The sequence below is a fragment of the Ambystoma mexicanum genome, chromosome 9 (assembly GCF_040938575.1).
Source record: "Ambystoma mexicanum isolate Mex_15411 chromosome 9, UKY_AmexF1_1, whole genome shotgun sequence".
Taxonomy (NCBI): Eukaryota; Metazoa; Chordata; class Amphibia; order Caudata; family Ambystomatidae; genus Ambystoma; species Ambystoma mexicanum.
In genome coordinates this window covers 385542283-385558898 of record NC_090931.1, presented here as the reverse complement: position 1 = coordinate 385558898, position 16616 = coordinate 385542283, and the positions used below count along the sequence as shown (strand labels likewise).

Below are 16616 nucleotides of genomic sequence, written 5' to 3'. Positions count from 1 at the left end.
CTGTGGACAAAATACACCGGCATGGTCCCATGTTCCTCTTGGTATGGCTGAGAAAATCAACTTGGCAGTGGTAAAAATCTGCATCACTGCTGTCGTCGACTTCTTGAGGTGACGGCGCAAATGTGAGCACGACATGTACCCCAAATGTAGTCCTCCATAATGCACGACGACTACAACAACAGTACCGACAGAGGCCACACATGTACAAAGGAGAACCATGGCACCAAAACCCCACTCATAGAATGTGCACCGAAAAGCCTCCACGATTCCAACTGAAACTTGGCAGCAAAGCCTCTTTCCACGGCATACCTGTGCAGATCTTGCACAAAGGTATCGCCCACGATGAGCACTCTGCGTCTCGCCATCTGTACAAACCTGCCTGCATCGACTTCTGGGGAATGATATCACTGCCCCTTCCTGTCAACCACACCCTCGAAACCTGATTGGAGCAATTGCACAGTTCCATTTCCATGCCCACCATCCTTAAAAGGGCAGGATGTGGCACGTGCGCGTTTCCAGCTACAGGGAGTGCCCCGCCCCAGTAAAGCTGGGACAGTCACTTTTCCCTTTCCACTGCAGCCATGCGTGCAAGGCGCTAGGCCCTCACCACAGAAAACGCACCATACTACACACTGTTTAAATGCTCATGTCGTGCACTGCACTCTCCATCTGCAATTGAGCCTGCCAACTTTCACCCTGGGCACAAGTTTGCATGCATGACTGCATAACGTTGCGTTGGGTGTGCTGAACGGTATGTAGGAGGCCGTGTACATTATCCATAGTTTACATGTGTGCTGCTGAGCACGTCCTTTCATGCTGCAATATCTTAAAGCATTCCCTAAAGCAAGGGGCTTATAAGGGCCTAACCATAGCAAATGCAAATGGTTACGTGTGACTACCTATTGCGCAACAGGGGCAATGATGTGCACCATATACTAATGTTCGAATAGCAGCTCACTTCTGCTGCTCTACCAAGTCTGCAATGTCCTCCACAACCATTGCGTAAAAGTCACCAACCTGACCTGCATGCAGAGTGACAAGAGTGCTCACTGCAGCATCTTCACCGACAACTGTACGATGTGCTAACAATCGCCACACCCATGCAACCAACAATGTCTGCAATGCAGCCAAATCTCTCTCTCTCACACACTCACGTGAACAATGTGGCACTTACTAGCACACAGTGGACATATCTTTTCAACTAGTGTACATATTATTCTGTGCAAGGGCTCCAGCCATGCATTGAAGGGGCTACAGACTTAGACTTACCACACACAACATACCATAGTACACGCTTTGTTTAAAGGTTCATGTCATGTGGAATGACCTCCCCTTCTGCAATTCAGCCTGCCACCACTCATCACACAAAGAGATTGCTGCTGGAGCTGTCATGCCACAAGGAAGGCTTTCTGCAATCACCACACAAGGTTGTTGCCTGCTGAGGTAACCGCGAATTGGTGTAGTATGCACGGAGACCGTTGGCACACCACCGTCTTCTTCTAATGAGATATATACCATGAAGCACTTCTCACTCTCCCACCCTTTCCATCCCTTCTTCCCACCACCAGATGCCGTAAACTGTTTTCCTGGCCCTTTCGCCGCCACATTGTCCTCGGCATTGACAATTGACGCACAACACATCACTGCACACTGCAGTGCAATCAAAATGTTGGCCGTGCGGAGAACAGGGAAATGGGACGCCGGAGCGGAGGCAGACATGACTACCTTTAGTTGCCACACTGTTACATATAAGAGGCTCAGCCATGAACACAATGCCTTAGGGGCTTGGCACACACACCACAACACCATACTCCCATACACCATGGCGGCGTTTCCCAAAAAGCTTTGACGCACAGCACGCTTCTCTCCAGCCAACCACTGGCCGCGTCCAAAGTTCGTCGACAGCACGACGTACTCCAAGCCAATTTGCCTTTTGTCTGCAGAGCGAACAGGGAAATGGGTCAGCGGAGCGGAGCCAGATATCACACATTTTTTGAGACGCACGTTTCAGTTCTTTGCAACAAAACTACTGGTCGGATTTCCACCAAATGCACAAAAGCACGTTTTCTGACCCACGCCCCCGCTCCTGCTGCAAATTTGGTGAAAATCGGTCCAGCCGTTCGGCCTGTAGCCATGCGCAAAGTTTTTCCCTATTCAGTCTATGGCAAAACACATTTCTTTGGGATCCCCTCCCCCCTGCACGAAACCAAACTTGCCGAAACAATTCAGAGTGGGCCAGATACTTTTTTTTGCAAAGTTTGGTGAGGATTCCTCCAGGGGGAGTGACGTTATAAGCAGCTGAAAAAGTGGTCTTCCTATCGGTTTAGCAACTTAACCATAACTACACGGCCGCTACCGCGGGTCGTGTAATATATCTTATATCTCTCTTCAGCCCAAAAATATTGAGAGATGACTTTTGGTCCATATCGTCCAGCCCTAACATGTGGGCTCCAGCTGGCATTATCTTCAGGAGTTGCACCATTATGGAGTCCGCCGCACTGCCTTGCCTGTGGCCGCTCTACCTCTGTGGTGGCCGGTGTATTGCTGGCCGCCACATCCCGCGACATCCTGTTGGAGGTTGCTGTGCCGGGCCTTGCCCAACCTCTCTAGGTCTCGTAACAGCTCTTCTTCCCAGTTCAGCTACCCTTTGGCAGGTACAGTGGGATTGGTAGGGGGCCTACCTGCACCCACGTGGTTTTGAGACGGGTCTGGCTGCCCCTGACAACGCACAGATTATGCCCTGTCGTTCTCCAGTAATGGCTGCAGTGAGTACCTCTGCTCGGCTAACTAGAGACCAGAGCCACTCATTCAGGTGATGATCTTTCACATTTAAAGGGTAGAAGGTTCAGTGCTTTTTCCAGTAGACTCCACTCTAATCACTTTCAGTCAAATTAAAAATAATTATTTCTAAGGGTTGTAAGATTGTATAGATTCTCTGAAGGCATATCTGGAAATATCTCACTCATATATTTGGAGGCCTGTCTCTGATTTTAACCTTCGGTCAGTAAATGTGTTATTAGTTGATATGTGACAAAGAAAAACTCATCCTCCTGGGATCTCTTTACGTCCAGCTTTGTGATTTCTGAGCAGACTTCTGAAAGGCAATGGCGCAATTGCAGCTACAAAGCAGCTTAATCCTGATGTGATAAAACGCTCTTACCCAAGTGTGCTTTCAGGACTTGATTTATTAGCAGTATGTGTGATCATTTATATCTCCCTTGCACTGAATTCCTGTTAAAAAGGCAAAACTATCAATTTTCCGTCATCCCATATGTAGGCATTTGCCAGGCGCTTCCATAACATGCCCAGGTGCCAGAACAATTTGCCACTTGCTGCCATTTTAAGGCCGGTTAGTACCATTATTGTGTTGCCTGGAAAATATGAATACCATGCCTACAAAAAAGTCCTAACTGTTGGCTTTGCCACTGCTTCTTTTTCTTCTTGCCTCCTATTTTAATACCAACAATATGGTCTTTACAGTAAGATGAGTCAATTTAGATGCTTCGTTCTTCTGCTTTTTCACTTGTTTTCTTGACACCTAGATGTTTAATTGATTAGTTAAGCGAGTGTACCTCCTAGGTTCCTTGGGCACAATTCTTCCAATTGGCGAATTTACCAAATCTATCGGTAGTTGGGGCCTTTGTTTCCTGCAACTTTATTAACCTCGGGTGCTGATATCTTAATGTTTGGTGAGCTCTCAACTTGCACAATTTGAGATTCCAAAACGACTGCTGCCTACTGCAAATAGTAGCCTAAGCAAAGTCGAAGATTGGGATTTCTACTTTGGGTATGTCGTTGCCACTGGCGAAACAGCAGCTTTACATTTTCGCTCCCTTAGTTACAGCCTTCTCCCTCACCTAAATAAAGTACACATTATAAAATGTGAAATCTAAAATAATTGGCTGTACTTTGCTGCCAGCTACAGGGTAAACAAAAGTGAATTTAAAAGTATTTCAGTATAATAATTCAAAAAAGCAGTTCTCTTAAAATGTTGAAAGTGGAACCATGCATTCAGTAAGGAAAGTTATTCAAAGTATGTTCTTTAGCAAATCCCAACGTGACTCAGCTGAAGGCTAGTTTTAGCTCCACAAAATCCCAATTATTCAAATCAAACCATCATCTGAAGGCACATGTTCCAAACCAAAGGCCCCTGGTCACTCGCTGCCTTTTATTCTCGATGGTATAAAGTGAACTGCTATTTTCATATTTCAACTAAAAAGGGTTTCAATCAAGTATGAAAATAGTAAGTTGCAAGCCAATTAAAGTCACCGGACTCACTCTGTTACAGTTCCAAATGACAAATATGGAAAGAAAAAAAAAAAAACTCTGCTGATGACTATTAGAAATTACGCATATGGGTACAAGTCGCACTGCTCAGACATGTCAGAGCTCCTAGCTCTGGGCCAAATCCAGTTCAAGTCCCTTTTCAACCCACTAATCCAGCTAACACATCTGTCGGGCTGTATCCTAATATATATCTAATCCCAGATAGTTGTAGATGAGCAGAAAGAGGGGCATATAGAAGTCCAGAGCCACTGTGTTCAGAGGAGACCGCTATGCCGGTGAACAAACCAGGTGAAGCCAGGTACTTGCTACTGCGAGAGCCCCTCTGCAGCCAGAATTGTGGGCCCTGCTACAGACCTCCGCAGGCTTCACTTCAGCAATGCTGTCTCTGCGCTTCGCTCCCAAAGGGTTATGCACATTCTGGATGGAAGTCCGGCGGCTCCTCGCGGGTCATAAGCACCCCTAGATTGCTTCTGTGCTGTGGCTGCAAAAGAATGCACTTTGGCCACACTTGAATTGTCACTACTTGTATAAATTTATTTTTTTAAGTGCGTGCAGTTGAATGAACAACGTTTTATTTATTTATTTATTAAATTTATATAGCGCGCAGGCAGCCCAGGGGCATTGTGGCACTGTTACTTGCAAGGAAGACTTAGTTACAATGTGAGCAGGTTGTGCCTTGGGTTACAGTAAGGCAGTGACCTGTGATCAGATATATCACATAATACATCATACAATACAATTATGAGGGCTAGGCCATGTAATTGTTAGATGAACAGGGTCGTTTTCAGGGTTTTCCGAAAGGCGGTCAGTGAAGGTTCAGAGCGCAGGGAGCTAGGGAGGGTGTTCCAGTGTACGGCAGCGAGGTACGGGAAACTGGAGCCCCCTGCTCTGGTCCTTTTTACCCTGGGTACTGAGAGCATGCTGGCATAGGGTGATCTAGTGGGTCTTGTGGAGGAGACCAGGTGGATCCTCTGCGAAAGGTACATTGGGGCGGCAAGATGGACACATTTGTGGGTGATGCTTAGAGCTTTGAATAGGATCCTCTCCTTTATGGGGAGCCAGTGGGAAGCTTTTCTGGCAGCAGTGATGTGCTCTCTCTTGGCAATGCCTTGTGCAGCGCGTAGGGCACTGTTCTGTATTACTTGGAGCTTCTCAAGATTTTTGTTGGAGGTCCCAAGGAAAAGAATATTGCAGTAATCAAGTCGCGAGCCGGTTATGGCCCTGGCTATGTTAGTGCAGGTGTCTTTTGACAGATAAGGTCTGATTGCGTTAAGGAGTTTTGCATGGTAAGCGGCCGAGGAGGCAATGGCGTTTACTTGTCTGGTCATGGATAGATTGGAGTCTAAGTAGACGCCTAGTGTTTTTACCGTGTCAAGTACTGGGATCGTGATTGAGTCAATGGTGAAATGGCTGAACTGAGCGTCAAGTTTCTTGATGGTGTCAGGGGAGCCTACGAGTAGGAGCTCAGTTTTGTCGGAGTTAAGGCAGAGGCCGTTGATAGCCATCCACATTTGAATTGTGTTGTAGATGTTGTTGAGGGTAGCAGAGTCCGTGTCATAGTCGCCTGTCAGAGTGAGAAGGATCTGTGTGTCGTCGGCGTAGCTGGTGTAAGAGATGCCCATGGCGTCAAGAATGAGGAAGAGGGGGCGGGTGAAGATGTTGTAGAGGGTGGGGGAGAGGCAGGAGCCTTGGGGCACCCCACATAGCATGATAGAGGGTGATGCAGTGGCTAGGTCAGAGAAGACCTGCATGGTCCTGCCTTGGAGGAAGGAGGTGATCCATGTAATGGCTTCTTGAGAGAAGTTGGCTGTGGAGGAGAGGTGGTGGCAGAGGATGTCGTGGTCTACAAGATCAAAAGCTGCCGAGAGATCCAGGAGAAGGAGCAAGACAGGTTTGCCTTGGTCCCTTGCGTCGTCCATTTGGTTTTTTAGGTCGAGTAGGGCGGTCTCTGTCCCATGCCTAGGGCGAAAGCCGGATTGTCTCAGTCCAAGGAGGTTCTGTTCTTCGAGGAAGTGCTGGACCTGCAGGTAGGCTGCTTTGTCTAGAATCTTGAGGAGGAAAGGGACAGTGGTGATGGGGCGGTAGTTATTAGGGGAGGTGGGGTCAAGTGTGGGTTTCTTTATGAGGGGTCGGACCCATGCTTCCTTTAGGCAGGCGGGGACTCTCCCAGTGGTGAAGGAGGCGTTGACAAAGGCTGTTAGAAAAGGGGCCAAGGTGTCTGCGCAGTCTTTGATGATGGAGGCAGGACAGGGGTCGCCTTTGCAATTGGAGGGTTTTATGTTTTTCATAATGTTGATCATGTTGTTTTCTTGGACGGTTTTAAACAAGAAGGTGGGTGGGGCCTCAGTGGGTGATGGGGGCAGTGGTGGTGGGGAGGGTGTAGAGTGGGTGCAGAGTGTTAGTTTGGTGTTCAAGATTTTGGCTTGGAGAGAGCTGATCTTATTGCGCATCGCTGTTTGGATGTTGTCACACCATTCTTTGTCCTTAGTGAAGTTTTGGGGGGTGGGTGTGGGGTTCTCAAGTTCCCTGAAAATGGCGAACATTTCCTTGGTGTTCGACTTGGCCTCAGCAATTCTCTCTTCGAAGGATTTAGCTTTGGCTTTAATGATGGCTTTCTTGTAATTAATTGCAAGGGATTTGAAGTTGAGTTTGTCTTTCTCATCCCGTGATGTTTGCCAAAGAGCTAATGCTGCCCGTTTGTCGGAGCGTAGTTTTAGAAGGTCTTGGGTGAACCACGCATTAGCGTGTCTAGTGGGTTTGGTTTTCCGAAGTTTAAGTGGGGCGATGGTATTGATTGCTGCTGTGATGGCCGTATCATAATTTTTTGCCAGAGTTTCCGGGTCGTTGGAGAATGGGGCTGTGAAGGCAGGTCCCTGTAAGAAGGGTAGGAGTCTTTCTTTGGTCAGTTGACGGGCACTCCTTGTAAGGGCAGGAGGCAAGGGAGGAGGGGGGTGGGATGTGGTTGTAGTGGTGGGGATGTTAAAGGTGATGGTGTGGTGGTCGGACCATGGGGTGGGGGTGTTGCCCGTGACTGTGATGGGGCAATTGTGGTGGGCGATCCAGTCTAGTGATCTGCCTAGGGCGTGTGTGGGGTTGTTGATGGTGTTGACGAATCCTAGGGTGGCTAGAGCTGTGTCAAGTGCTTTGGCTGTAGGGTCTTTGGCGTCATTCAGGCCAAGGTTGATGTCTCCAAGGAGAATGGCTTTGGATGACTTTTTGAGGTTGTCCGCCAGGAGGTGGGTGATGGAGGCCTGGAAGTCTCCTAGGGGGCCTGGTGGTCGATAGATGAGGTGTAGGGTGATGGTGCATTGGTGCGAGATGGTGAGTTTTAATTGAAGGTAGTCGCTGTTATTGTTGATAGTTTTGTCAGCCCTTCTGATGGTGATTGAATCTTTGGCTATGAGTGCGACACCGCCTCCGGTGGTCATGCGATCTTGTCTCGTGATGGCATAGCCAGGTGGGAAAGCGAGGGATAGGGCGGGGCCTGAGGCTTCATGTAGCCAAGTTTCGGTGACCATTAGAAGATCTAGATCTAGGGTGGTAATAAGGTCGTGGATGTCTAGTGCATGCGCATTGATGGAGCGGGCGTTGATGAGGGCACATTTGAGGTGCGGTTCAGGGGTGACATTGATGGTCGGGGGTGGCCTATCCGAACCGGTGGGAGGCATGTTTCCTGGGGTCATAGATACAGATAAAGTGGCATTTGCATCATTAGGTAGCAAGGCAGTGGTAGAAGAATTGCAAATAGCGGTAGTTTCATTCAAACCAGTGGGGGGCATGTTTTCTGGGGTCATAGACACAGATAAAGTGGCATTTGCATCATTAGGTAGCAAGGCAGTGGTAGAAGAATTGCAAATAGCTGTAATTTCATTCAAACCAGTGGGGGGCATGTTTTCTGGGGTCATAGGCACAGATAAAGTGGCATTTGCATCATTAGGTAGCAAGGCAGTGGTAGAAGAATTGCAAATAGCGGTAATTTCATTCAAACCAGTGGGGGGCATGTTTTCTGGGGTCATAGGCACAGATAAAGTGGCATTTGCATCATTAGGTAGCAAGGCAGTGGTAGAAGAATTGCAAATAGCGGTAATTTCATTCATGCGTGTGAGTGACACATTAACAAGAGTCTTAGACATTGTATCCAATGCAAATGGCTCACGGTGGTGCTTGATAAGTGGGGTCAGCTTCGTTGTGTGGATTAGTTTGTGGTATAGATGCAGTACTGGGGAGGTGGCCTTTCGGTTAGTTGTAGCTATGGTTCTCGACTGTAGGCGTGCATTGCGTGCACTTGTGGGGATGGGCAGAGTGACCAATACGCTAGGTAGAGTACGTGTGCGTAGACGGTCTCGCCTTTTTGCGAGTGTGTGGGGTAGTTCCGGAGTGCGGGACTCCTTACCTTGTGATTCCAGCAAGAGTCTGTGGTAAACGGCAGACTTCGAGCAGCGAAGAGCTGCAAAGAGGAGTGCAGGCCTTGTCCTCTGGCCTTCTCCTTGCGGCTTCGCCTGGCGGTGAGCCCCGTCTCTCTTTATGGTGGGGGGGTGGAGCCGGCAGGGCGGGAAGCCGTATGAGGCTGCGGGCGGGAAGCGGCGCCAAATTCAAAAGATCCTTTGTCGGTGCCCATGCCTTCCAAGGCGGGGGCCTTCGCGATGTGCGCGAGATCAGCTGGCGCTCCGAAAAGCAGATGGAATTCTGCTGCCAGCTGATCGAGCACAGCTGATGGAGGCACTCGCAGCGGAGCTGCAAAGAGGAGTGCAGGCCTTGTCCTCTGGTCTTCTCCTTGCGGCTTCACCTGGCGGTGAGCCCCGTCTCTCTTTATGGTGGGGGGGGGGGTGGAGCCGGCAGGGCGGGAAGCCGTATGAGGCTGCGGGCGGGAAGCGGCACCAAATTCAAAAGATCCTTTGTCGGTGCCCATGCCTTCCAAGGCGGGGGCCTTCGCGATGTGCCCGAGATCAGCTGGCGCTCCGAAAAGCAGATGGAATTCTGCTGCCAGCTGATCGAGCACAGCTGATGGAGGCACTCGCAGCGGAGCTGCAAAGAGGAGTGCAGGCCTTGTCCTCTGGCCTTCTCCTTGCGGCTTCGCCTGGCGGTGAGCCCCGTCTCTCTTTATGGTGGGGGGGTGGAGCCGGCAGGGCGGGAAGCCGTATGAGGCTGCGGGCGGGAAGCGGCGCCAAATTCAAAAGATCCTTTGTCGGTGCCCATGCCTTCCAAGGCGGGGACCTTCGCGATGTGCGCGAGATCAGCTGGCGCTCCGAAAAGCAGATGGAATTCTGCTGCCAGCTGATCGAGCACAGCTGATGGAGGCACTCGCAGCGGAGCTGCAAAGAGGAGTGCAGGCCTTGTCCTCTGGCCTTCTCCTTGCGGCTTCGCCTGGCGGTGAGCCCCGTCTCTCTTTATGGTGGGGGGGTGGAGCCGGCAGGGCGGGAAGCCGTATGAGGCTGCGGGCGGGAAGCGGCGCCAAATTCAAAAGATCCTTTGTCGGTGCCCATGCCTTCCAAGGCGGGGGCCTTCGCGATGTGCGCGAGATCAGCTGGCGCTCCGAAAAGCAGATGGAATTCTGCTGCCAGCTGATCGAGCACAGCTGATGGAGGCACTCGCAGCGGAGCTGCAAAGAGGAGTGCAGGCCTTGTCCTCTGGCCTTCTCCTTGCGGCTTCGCCTGGCGGTGAGCCCCGTCTCTCTTTATGGTGGGGGGGGTGGAGCCGGCAGGGCGGGAAGCCGTATGAGGCTGCGGGCAGGAAGCGGCGCCAAATTCAAAAGATCCTTTGTCGGTGCCCATGCCTTCCAAGGCGGGGGCCTTCGCGATGTGCGCGAGATCAGCTGGCGCTCCGAAAAGCAGATGGAATTCTGCTGCCAGCTGATCGAGCACAGCTGATGGAGGCACTCGCAGCGGAGCTGCAAAGAGGAGTGCAGGCCTTGTCCTCTGGCCTTCTCCTTGCGGAGAACACACTGGTTTTCCAACACAATACAATATTACGGGTAAAATATATATGAAAGAAGAAACAATGTGAGTGATATCATTTAAAAGATAAGTGATCAGCAAATTCATACTTATTAATGAAAGAGAGACCATGCATGCAATTCATATCAAAACATTGAAACTCTATAAAGAAACACATCAAATGTTCAATCACAAAAACATCACAAAGTTCATAGGAAATTCCATACTCAATGATGTCATTAATAGTCCACCGTCAATGATGCAAGTGTTGTTGGCTACCGGGAGAATTTCAGTCGCTCTAAGCCAAACATGAGCTGCAGAAGCCAACATATAAGATTCTGCTGCAAAGAGCGTACTTCAAAATTGGTCACTTTCGTACATCTTAATCTGTAAGTATGCCTTGACATAGTAATCTCGTGAGATGGGTCAATGTGGGCAGTTTCAATTTGTTTGCCACAGAGTTGGCAAAGACGTTCCTTTAGGGGAGATACCCTGCCAAGCTCCCCTAATGGCATAAACAGGTAATAAGTCAAGGCACAGGTACATAATAAAGTGAATCAGCATGGGGAAGGCCATTTAATTGAATATTGGCTCGGGCTGAGGTGAAATCCCCCCCCCCTGATGTGTATACTGATTGTATTTGCGCCTTTCTTCCTCAAGTTTAGCCAAAGAAGATAGGAACCTCCTGTTCGGAGCAACATGTTAAAACAAAATATTGTGGCAGTGGGCAAATGCCACTCTCTATCCAAATCACCATACCACATACTGCGGTAGTAATGATTCATGGTCCGTGGCCGAGTACAGCAAGGATGCACATCTGTCCTCCCCAAATTTGATTTTTACCCATACTATACAGACTGCAGTTGGCCTGATAGACCAGAGTGATTGGAGGCCCAATTCCAATCTTAAGACCTCAACTGGTACTTGACTCGGGAGGCCCAATAAGCACCATAATATTTGGGCCTCTAACTTGGGAAGCCAACTAATTGCCCTCTTAGGAAAAACCAGGCATAAAGGATCCCTGGTACGATTGCCGTCCCATAGGATAGTTAGCCTCAACGAGCGACCACACCACATTTCGATCACCTTCCTAATTGCCAGCTATTTGGCCCATACCTTCTGTTTTATGGTGTTGTACAGATATGTAAATGAAGGTGATGCTTTCCTCTGGATATCCGGGTGCCTATAAGTATCAATGTGGGCCAATTCGATCCCTCCCAAGTGCCAATTAAACGTGTCTCCCCCATGTGCCTTATTGCCAATGGCCATGATCTTTGTCATCCTCCTATTTATGCTTCGGCCGTTTTCGACCGCATATGTTTAAAGTGTATTTAGAACACCAATGTGGCTACAACATTCTCTATCAAATAAGACGATGTCATCTGCATAGGTGAGACTATGTAGTGCTTCGGGGCCATATTGGGGAGGGTGATTATGCACATTTTTCGGGGCCTTTTCCAAGTCAGCGATATATAGGTTGTACAGTAATGGCGCGAGTACACACCCTTGCTTCAGGCCAACATTTGTCGCGATAGGATAGGATAGGACAAGGTATCGTCTTGTGATAGCCGCACTTGCACCGATATATCCTGTGCAGTTGTTTATTGAAGTAGCAGAGGGATGGATCAGTGCCTCATTTACTCCATTTCTCCCTGAGTCTGGAGCGAATGACCTTGTCGAAAGCTGAGCTAAAATCGACATAACAGACATATAGAAGTGCTGGGATATTTGTAAACGTCTGAGAAACGTCTGAGATTAAATTTGTGAGGGCCTATAGTTGGTGATTGGTGTCAAAGCCTTTCCGGAACCCAAAGTGATGTTTACTTAAGAGATGATATTTTTCAGACCATCGAACAAGCATATCCTGCAAAATGGCGGAAAATATTTTTGCACTGCAGTCTAGCATTGCTCATAGTCTGTAGCTGCTAGGGTATATCCTTGAGCCCTCTTTGTACACTGGGATCAAAATAGGGTCCCACCAGAAGCAAGGGCTTTGTCTTTTTGATTAGCACCTCCACATTTTAGTTCATCAAATAATGCCACACAGCAGAGCCATCCATTGAACTAACCAGGGGGCTGGGCAAACCTTCATTACTATCCCAAAAGCACTCCTTATATGGCAAGCCCATTCCTCCTCAGAGATGGGACTAATCTCTGTGGCCGTTTGGCCCCTCTAATCAAGCAGATCAATAAACGTAACTTTTTGGAATAATGCGTATGGATGATTTTATTTATGGTCTTCCGTTTATTGGTAGTGTCCCTAAAATGATAATCGTTCAACCAGCGCCTGTATTCTGTTTTGATCCTGCTCACTTGACACTTAATTACCAAGGTGGGGGGAGGGGGCAACAATCTACATCTTTTCAGCCTGCTTGCCTCTATATTTACCAGGCGTTTCTTCTCGGCAGTGCCGGCATCATAGGGGACACACGGCTTACTTCCCTTCACTCTAGCGGCCCCCTTCCCTTATGCTCCATGATTGTTGCCACCATATGTTTCAAATCCCATGAGTGTTTCCTGAGAATCGCCTCACCATAACGTCCACGAGACTTTGTAGCAGCATACACATTTTTCACATTTATGGGTGTCCAGCATAGCCGGTTTCCCTGCAGGTTTACTGTAGGCGTGTACCTAGTTTTGTGCAATGTTTAGACTTGGGTGCTTGAAGGGACATTCTCAGTATAACATGGTAGCTCATGGGAACCACTTAAGTCTGTAGATCAGGCATTAGATTACGAATCACTTGGTTCAGAAATCTAAAGTCAATCACAGAGGAGGATCTACCAGTTGTTCCAGATGTTTTTATAGGTAGGGGGGAACAGGTTCAAATTCAGCTAGAGCTGCAAACCACTTAGCCCCATGACTAGCATTAGGAGGGGCCAGACCTCCCTCTTTGAGCGGTGAGGTGACCACGGCGCAGTCAGTATTAAAATCCCCAGCCAAGATGATACCACCTTTTGTTATTTTGAACTGCCCATGAGTATAAAGTGTCCATGACAGCTTCCATAAATTCTCCCGTGAGCTTTCCACCCCGGTGGATCATAGAGTTGCAACCAGAGTACTCCAGAGGGCTGTGGAAAGTCAGCCAGTGTTGCTACAAGGAGGTTTGTGATGCCTAGCACCTTGTTACTGGGTAAGCGTATGATCAGTCTTCGCATCTATACACAGGCCACCCTTTGGCCGACCCCTGGGCACAGGAGAGGATAGACTGCACACAGTGGAATAACAATCCATGTAAAAAGGGGTTGTTTACCCTGTTTCCTGTAGAAAAAATAGGTTTGATGAGAACAGTTCATCGCTACCCAAAGGATGTATCAAGAAGAAACGATGGCCATGCGTATTCCAGGCTAAAACTGAGAAGGGAGCAGATTGCACTGCTTCGGGTCAATCCCAACCCTCCTGTGCCCTTTTCCAGTTTCCCTGGATTCTGGGGGCAATAATGTGGACTTTTTGCCCATCAACGAGCTCTGTATTGGGGCCCTGTTTGCTAATATTCTTAGTGGCCCTCCCTTGCAGCCTCCCAGACCCATGTAGGGCCCTATGCCCACTCCGAGCCCTGACAGGGTAGAATATGTATATTTCAAAGCCGAGCTCATTCAAGGCTTTTGCATTCAGACGCACTTGATCAGTGGGGAAATAAATGTTACCAGAGCCCAATTAGACTGACTATTGAATTTAGGCAACGCAATACCTTCAATATCTTTAGAAGTAATAATTTCTAAATCTGTCAATAAGTGCAGTAGGTCCAATAGCCAGGATCTATTTAGAAAGGGACTAAGGGCAGAGGGCTCGACCTCCACTATTTTTATACATTTTGAGGGAGCTTTTGCTATGTCGCTATCCATGGTCGAAGGTTGAGCATTCGCCACTTGGGCAAACCATGGTAGAATAATTGGGCCAGTTGGCTTAGAGGTCACTGGTTGGGGAGGGTGATATTTTTCCCAGAGCTGGTTAAGAGTGGCCATACTGTGTGTTACCTGCCAATGGGCCCTCTGCCCATACACGGGACAGCCCAAGGACAGAGGTACCTATCCGTATTGGGGTCAAAGTTGATTTTTTTTTTGTTTCCCCACAACTGTCCAGCATTGCCTTGTTGGATCATGATTTGCAATGATGGACCGTCATTTTTTGTTTGCCACCTCCAATCCTCGGAAACATGTGGGTCTGAAGTTATAGGGACACCATGCCTTTCAAGGGCCGCAGTACCCTGCAGTGCCAGTCGTGTAATATCTTTATTAGCCGGCTACCTGTGTGTAGAGGAAACCCAGTTATCCAACAGGCCCTGCAATACCACTTCTCGTTATTGACAACATATTTGACATCTTCACAGGCCGTAAGTATGAGGGCCATGCGTTTTATTGTGAAGATCTTGCTGTTCCCAGTATCAGAATTAGATTCAGGACCTTTATGCTCTTGTATCAGTTGTGGACATTATTTTCGTTTTACTCGCTGAGGTCTGCTGTTTTTATTTGGGGCATTATACAAGGATTTCTCATTTGGGATGGCCTCTAGGGCTTGTTCCCTAGTGCTTGCAGTAACTCTTACTGTTTCCCCAACCTCCATCTGGATCAAATATTTCTAGATGTCCTGGAATAACAGTTATATGTCGGCCTGCAGAGCGATCTCGGCGTTACTGGGCAGTTGCCCTTTTGCTTTTGTGCCCACATCCCAGATCTTTTTTAAAACTTTTTTTTTTTTTACAGTTTTCAGACAATCTGGGCTCTAAGCAATGACTATCTACTATGAGACCCAAAATGCGTTTAGGTTTGCGTTGGTCGTCGCCGTTTTTGTACACCGCTGGAAAAGAACATCCAGTTGGTTTGCAAGGGTATTTAATTCTGCGTTTCGAGGCTCAGTAGAGGTTAGGTAAGATTCTGTGCTGTAAACAGAAATGTCTAGCAGAATTCGCCATCACCTGAGGAAATGTCAGATGGTATAGCCAATTTTCCTAGATGCAGAGTTGCAGACGGATTTGTTCCTGTAATACTTGGTTGTTTCCGAAGGGTAACCAGTTTCCTTTCAGTCCCAGGCACATGTTTAATAAGGAGCCATTATTATCGATCATGGTAGAGCAATGAGAAACGGTCACCATGGCAGCAGAGTTTGAGGTGTTTGAAATGTTATCAATGTTGGATGCTGGCAGTGGCACATTGCCAGTGGCTCCCAAACTGGGCGCAGCTTTATCCGCAACCAATATCACAGGTTTGTTGTGCAAAAACCCTGTGATGGCCTGCTGGGACATCCCTTCATTGAACTTGGAGACTTTCTTCCCTTTTTTGTGTACATGGAGGCAGAGTGGCACCCTTTTTGTCAGCCGGTGGGCTGCGGACACGTTTACCGGGCCTAACCACAGCATTGCGCAGGCCAGTTCTCCTGGGTTTGTACTTGTTCATGAAATTGGAGTTGCAGTGGTATGCCTAGTCTGCCAGGAGGAGGGATACAGGAAAATGCCACATGTTCGTGTGGAAGATGGATTACAATTTACCCACCGTTGCTGGTATGTTATAAGCACCTCTTGATTATGGAGATGGATAACTCGCCAACTCCCAGACTGCCTTTGCCACTTGCTCAGCCACTTGCACAGTCGCGTTTTCTACATTCCATCACCTCCATGAGAAAAACGAAGGTAAAAAGTGTTTATAGGCTTGGCCCATTTCTCTGGCATTTGTGCAGGGATACTAGTATGCTGGTTGCTTGACAAGCCACATAGTCTGTGCTGTATAAATCGTTGTCCCGTTAATGTGATTTCTACTTTTGTTTTAAAAAGAACAGCTGCCTGAAAGGTAGTGGATCAAAAGCACCTTTTCAACTGCTCCTGGTGTTCTACAAACGTCTTTGCTCTATGTACCTTTCAGTCCTCTTCTTTTTTTTTTTTTTCTTTATTTTGTGCAGTAACAGACATACATCCTCTAAAACACCTATTTATACAAAGATGTTCACATCGAATCAGAGCATAGTGACAAACAAATTAACAGGCCATGTAAAACAGATATGAGAAACTGTGGGCGCCAACACTTTTCACAACTACTGGGCTGGATTTGTTCTTTGTAAATATTCCTGGAATGGCTTCCATATGTCCTTGAGTCTACAGGTGGGTGACACCAGGAAGACCTATCTCTCCTCATTCTAGTTCGCATAGGACAGTTCTTTAAGCCATACTTCAAAGTCCGGGGCTGCTTTTAATTTCCATCAATGCAATATACATTTCTTAGCAATCGGACATCCCAAGTTAAACAGGCAATGTATCTTAACTGGCACCTTACCGATGTTGCCAAACAAGTATTTTGGGGGTGAAGGCGTGGGGAGTACGGCAGTGATCTCATGTAAGCCCTTAGCTACTAGTTGCCAGAGCTGGGCAACCACTGGGCAGCTCCAGTATAGAATCGGCTACATCAG

The 16616-nt window shown here is 48.1% G+C and overlaps 1 protein-coding gene across 2 annotated transcripts in view; it reads left to right on the top strand.

The window, feature by feature from the left end:
• RABGEF1 (RAB guanine nucleotide exchange factor 1) overlaps positions 1 to 16616 on the top strand; it is a 618943-nt gene that overhangs the window by 17391 nt on the left and 584936 nt on the right. The gene's annotated exons all lie outside the window — the stretch shown is intronic.